Genomic DNA, 5,907 nt, shown 5'->3' with positions numbered 1-5,907 from the left:
AAAAAAAAAAAACAAGGCGTGAAAACAGGAGTGGCCCCGCTTGCCATCTTGTGCTTCCTGTGCCACAGCTCTGGGCTCCACGTGGTTGGATGTCCTGGTCACCAAAGGGGATCAGCAAGAATCCGACTGAACTACAATTCCAGCTGCTGCCAGCCCAGCAGGAGGAAAAAGGAATCAGCACGTTGGCAGAGGTCGCTGATGAGCAGAAGGTGGGGCTGCTTTCCCACAGTGGGGACGGGAGCAGCATCCCCAGCCCTGCGTGATGACCGGGAGGCCTTCGGGAACTCCCCTCCCCCACTGTATCTGTGCACAGGCATCTGCAGCAACCCCAGACTGAGAAGGGGGTGCCCATCCGTAAGTGCTCAGACCCTTCAGAAACGAAGGTGTGGGTCACTCCGCCAGGCAGCCTGGTGACACCTGCCAGGAATTGCTGGGGGAGAGGCATTTAGAATGGGTACTGGAGGAGGGGGAAGATGAGTACAGTCTGCAGTCACAAGAGTTTTGGTTTCTGTTTTGAGACAGGGTCTCACTCTGTCGCCCAGGCTGGAGTGCAGTGACATGATCATGGCTCACTGCAGCCTTGACCTCCCAGGCTCAAGACATCCTCCATCCTCATCCTCCAGAGTAACTGGGAACACAGGTGCCTAATTTTTTTTTTTTTTTTAATAGAGATGGGAGTCTTGATATGTTGCCCAGGCTGGTCTTGAACTCCCGACCTCCAACCAACCTCCTGCCTTGGCCTCCCCAAATGCTGGGATTACAGGCATGAGCCACTGCACCCAGCCTAATCCCAGGGTCAACACCGGCGAAGGAGGCTGCGTTTCACCTCACTGCCTCCTCCCTCCCAGTTCCCCGAGGAAGCAAGGCCCGCAGAAATCCCAGAATTGCTGTTTCTGCAATAGGTGTGGAGAAATAGGTGTGACAATGTGCCTCGCAGACCTCCAACAGCAAAGAGCATGACTGTCCAGGTGTCCACGCTGCTGAGCTTTGAAATCCACCTTGTAGGCCGGGTGTGGTGGCTCATGCTTATAATCCTAGCACTTTGGGAGGCCGAGGCAGGCGGCTCACCTGAGGTCAGGAGTTCGAGACCAGCCCGACCAACGTGGAGAAACCCTGTCTCTACTAAAAAAAAAAATACAAAAATGAGCCAGGCATGGTGGCATGTGCCTGTAATCCCAGCTACTCGGGAGGCTGAGGCAGGAGAATCGCTTGAACCCAGAGGTGGTGGTCGTGGTGAGCCGAGATCATGCCATTGCACTCCAGCCTGGGCAGCAAGAGCAAAACTCCATCTCAAAAAAAAAGAAAAAAAGAGAAATCCACCTGGCGTTTGTGCTGAGGCCACACCTCCAGCAGGGCCCTCCCCACCAAGAAGGCAGCGCAGCAAAAACACGAAGGCAGGTCTCAGCCAGTGCTGGCCGGGGGGTTCCCTGACAGCTCTGTTTTGTTTTTGTTTTTGTTTTTGAGACAGAGTCTCACTCTGTCCCCCAGACTGGAGTGCAGTGGCGTGATCTCGGCTCGCTGCCTCCCAGGTTTAAGTGACTTGGCCTCAGCCTCCTGAGTAGCTGGGATTACAGGCGTCCACCAGCATGCCTGGCTAATTTTTATATTTTTAGTAGAGACAGTTTCACTTTGTTAGCGAGGCTGGTCTTGAACTCTTGACCTCAAGTGATCTGCCTGCCTTGGCTTCCCAAAGTGCTGAGATTACAGACATAAGCCATATTTATATATATTTTTTGAGATGGAGTTTCGCTCCTGTTGCCCAGGCTGGAGTGCAATGTCGTGATCTCGGCTCACTGCACCCTCCGCCTCCTGGGTTCAATCAATCCTCCTGCCTCAGGATTCCGAATAGCTGGGATTACAGGCATGCATCACCACACCCAGCTAATTTTGTATTTTTAGTAGAGACAAGGTTTCTCCATGTTGTTCAGGCTTGTCTCAAACTCCTGACCTCAGGCGATCTGCCAGCCTTAATCTCCCAAAGTGCTGGGATTACAGGCGTGAGCCACTGCGCCCTGCCTCAAATTCATATATTTTAAAAAAGCATAAATGGGCTAGGCATGGTGGCTCACGCCTGTAATCCCAGCACTTTGGGAGGTTGAGGTCAGTGTATCACTTGAGGCCAGGAGTTCAAGACCAGCCTGTGCAACATAGCAAGGCCCCATCTTAAAAAAAATAAAAATAAATAAAAAAAAACATATAAATACTTGTTATTTATAACAAGTGAGTCACCCTGACAAGGGAGTCAGGGGACTCATGTTTTTGGTACAAGATTTTAATACAATTTGATTTTTGTGTATTTTATATTTAATACACAAAATGAAAACATGGCATATCAAATCCTATCACACCCGGCCGGGCGCGGGGGCTCACGTCTGTAGTTCCAGCACTTTGAGAGGCTGAGGTGGGAGGATCACAAGGTCAAGAGATTGAGAGCAGCCTGGCCAACACGGTGAAACACCATCTCTGCTAAAAATACAAAAATTAGCCGGGCGTGGTGGTGGGCACCTGTAGGCCCAGCTACTCAGGTGGCTGAGGCAGGAGAATCTCTTGAACCAGGGAGGCAGAGGTGGCAGTGAGCCGAGATCACACCACTGCACTCCAGCCTGTGCGACAGAGCAAGACTCCGTCTCAAAAACAACAACAACAACAAAACTGTCATTCTCGTGCTGATGAAATTTAAAATCTACGTAAATGATTTATCTTCCAGGAAAATAAATACACAGAATTGATTCTAGAGAAGGCAGAAAAACAAAACATAACAAAACAAAGCAAAAACAAAAACCAAAAAAACAAAACCAGAAGAGACTGGTAAAACTAGAACAAATTGAAAAGAAGGTAAAAGTTTGCCCTCCCAAAAGGCATCTCCTAACAGTGTCAGTGGAAATGTAACTCAACTGGAATTGCCTCTCAGAGCCGGCGGAAGGGTAAATTGGTACAATTATTGAGGAGAAATGCTGTATTCCAAGAATGAGTATACATACAACTATAAAAAAGAATGAACTACTGACCATAAATTGCTAACATGGCTGAATCTTACAGATGTAACATTAAGCAAAAAAGGTTAGGCTCAAAGCTGGGCACAGTGGCATGCACCTATAACCCTAGCTACTTGGAGGCTGAGGTAGGAGGATCGCTTGAGGATGCTCTAGCAGTTGGAGACCAACCTGGGAAACATAAGGAGACCCCCATCTCAAAACAAGCAAAAAAAGTTAAATTTAAAAATAGGTAGGCCAGATGCGGTGGCTCACGCCTGTAATCCCGGCACTTTGGGAGGCCGAGGCAGGTGGATCATGAGGTCAGGAGATCGAGACCATCCTGGCTAACACGGTGAAACCCTGTCTGTACTAAAAATACAAAAATTAGCTGGGCGTGGTGGCACGTGCCTGTAGTCCCAGCTACTCAGGAGGCTGAGTCAGAAGAATCGCTTGAACCCGGGAGGCGGAGGTTGCAGTGAGCTGAGATTGCGCCACTGCGCTCCAGCCTGGGCGACCCAGCGAGACTGTTTCAAAAAAAAAGGGAAAAAAGGGTAATACTCAGGCTGGGGAATACAGGCTCATGCTTGTAATGCAGTGCTTTGGGAGACTGAGGCAGGTGAATCACTTGAGGCTAGGAGTTTGAGACCAGCCTGGCCAAACTGGTGAAACCCCATCTCTACTAAAAATACAAAAATTAGCTGGGCGTGGTGGCGTGTGCCTGTAATCCCAGCTACTCGGGAGGAGACTCACTTGAACGTAGGAGGTGGAGGTTGCAGTGAGCCGAGATTGCACCACTGCACTCCAGCCTGGGGGACAGAGTGAGACTCTATTTCAAAAAAGTTTATACTCAAGACTTCATAATGTATTCACTGTATTACATGAATTTCAAATGCAAGCAAAACGAATCTGTGGTGATTAAAATTAGAACAGTGGTTACCCTGGGGGCCACTGACAAGAGGCACAAGAGAAGCTTGCTGGGTGCTGGAAAGGTTTTATACTCTGATCCGAGTGGTGGTGGTTCAGGCATAGTCATGTGGAAAGATTCACGAAGGCTGTACACTTAAAATAGGTGAACGTTACTGGTTCTAGCTCCGTATTTTTTTTTTTTTTTTTAATGAAAACAAAAAAAAACCCCCACGGTATCTGGTCCAGATGGCTTTGTTGAGAGTTCTAAAAGAGGCAAGAGGAAAGGCCAAGGGTTTCCACAGTCTGCGTTTCTGTTGAGAGCAGGCCTGGCTTACTCAGTCTTTGCTGGTCTCTGGGAGTGCCTGGAGCTATGGCACTGACCTGGGACAAGCTGAGAAGGAAACTCTTGGAATGTGCATGTAGTTACTGATGAATGTTAATCTGTAGTCCTGGGACACTGAGGCAGGATGAGCAGCCTGTCAGATGTCAGAATGTTTAACATCCAGACTTAGGGTGTGCGTCTGGCATCTGTTCTGGAGTGCTGTGTTTTGGTCACTATGGCTGGTCATGTGGCAGGAAAGTGCTTGTGTGACCATCTTCTTAGAATAATGGATTTCGAGACCTGGGTGAGTTTCGCTGGGCAGAGACATCTCACATGTCTGTGGTTCACACCTGGAAAGGAAGCACACCGTGCAACCTGCTCTTGGCCTCCCTGGACTTTGTCTATGTGTATCTTTCTCTCTGGTCCCGTGTTGTATCCTTTGCTTAGTCAGCCTTAGCTGTGGTATCACCTCATCAGGTCATGTGAATCCTTCTAGTTAATAAGTGAAGTAGGCAAGGGGTCCTGATTCATCCGCCACAGCCCCCAGCTCTGCCCCGCTCTGGGCTGCTGCGCTCCCCTCTACATTTGCTCACAACCGCCTTCTCTCCCTAGAATTTTCTTCTGATCTTTAGTTCCTTGAATCGATATGCTTTCTTTTAATCTCTTTAGCACTCAGGGTTCAGCTAAGGAAGGAAGCCAACAACCTGTATGCTAGCTCGCCGTCCTAGGGCAAACCAGAAGTCACCCACTATTAAGAAAAATTGTTCATTGCTGACATATTTCGTTTTTATTTCTGTGTTTATCTGGTTATGTTGAAGAATTTCATTAGTTCTTTCAATAGATTATCCACTCAGGCCGGGCCCAGTGGCTCACGCCTGTAATCCCAGCACTTTGGGAGGCCAAGGCGGGTGGGTCACCTGAGGTCGGGAATTTGAGACCAGCCTGACCAACATGGAGAAACCCTGTCTATACTAAAAACACAAAATTAGCCAGGCGTGGTGGTGCGTGCCCGTGATCTCAGCTACTTGGGAAGCTGAGGCAGGAGAATCGCTTGAACTTGGGAGGCGGAGGTTGCGGTGAGTCGAGATCGCGCCACTGCACTCCAGCCTGGGCAACAAGAGTGAAAGTCTGTCTCAAAAAAAAAAAAAAAGTTCACTTGGAAAAATAAAAACAATTGTCCCTGCACATAACCCTTAGGCACTGCTCTTCCCTCTCCACCACATTGTTCTAGGTGGACGGTGAGCTGCCCGTTACCACTCAAGGACAGAGAAATAAAGGACACAACTGATCGGTTTTCCTTGGAGTGAAGTTAACAGGAGATCATAGACCAGGTGAAGACGCCTCCAATGTGTAAAACCAACAGGAATTATCAAAATGTAGACTGTAAGAATCTGCTGCTAGCCAATAAGACAGGAAACTCAGTTGGGTGCGGTGGCTCACGCCTGTAATCCCAGCACTTTGGGAGGCCAAAGCGGGTGGATCACTTGAGGTCAGGAGTTCGAGACCAGCCTGGCCAACATGGTGAAACCCTGACTCTACTAAAACTACAAAAACTAGCCAGGCATGGTGGTGGGCACCTGTAATCCTAGCTACTTGGGAGGCTGAGGCTGGAGAATCGCTTGAACCCGGGAGGTGGAGGTTGCAGTGAGCTGAGATCCGGCCACTGCACTCCAGCCTGGGTGACAGAGCGAGACTCCGTCTCAA

Source organism: Colobus angolensis, unplaced genomic scaffold, assembly GCF_000951035.1.
Source record: "Colobus angolensis palliatus isolate OR3802 unplaced genomic scaffold, Cang.pa_1.0 Scaffold28, whole genome shotgun sequence".
Classification (NCBI taxonomy): domain Eukaryota; kingdom Metazoa; phylum Chordata; class Mammalia; order Primates; family Cercopithecidae; genus Colobus; species Colobus angolensis.
The sequence above is the reverse complement of the archived record's forward strand: the minus strand, read 5'-3'. Positions refer to the sequence as shown.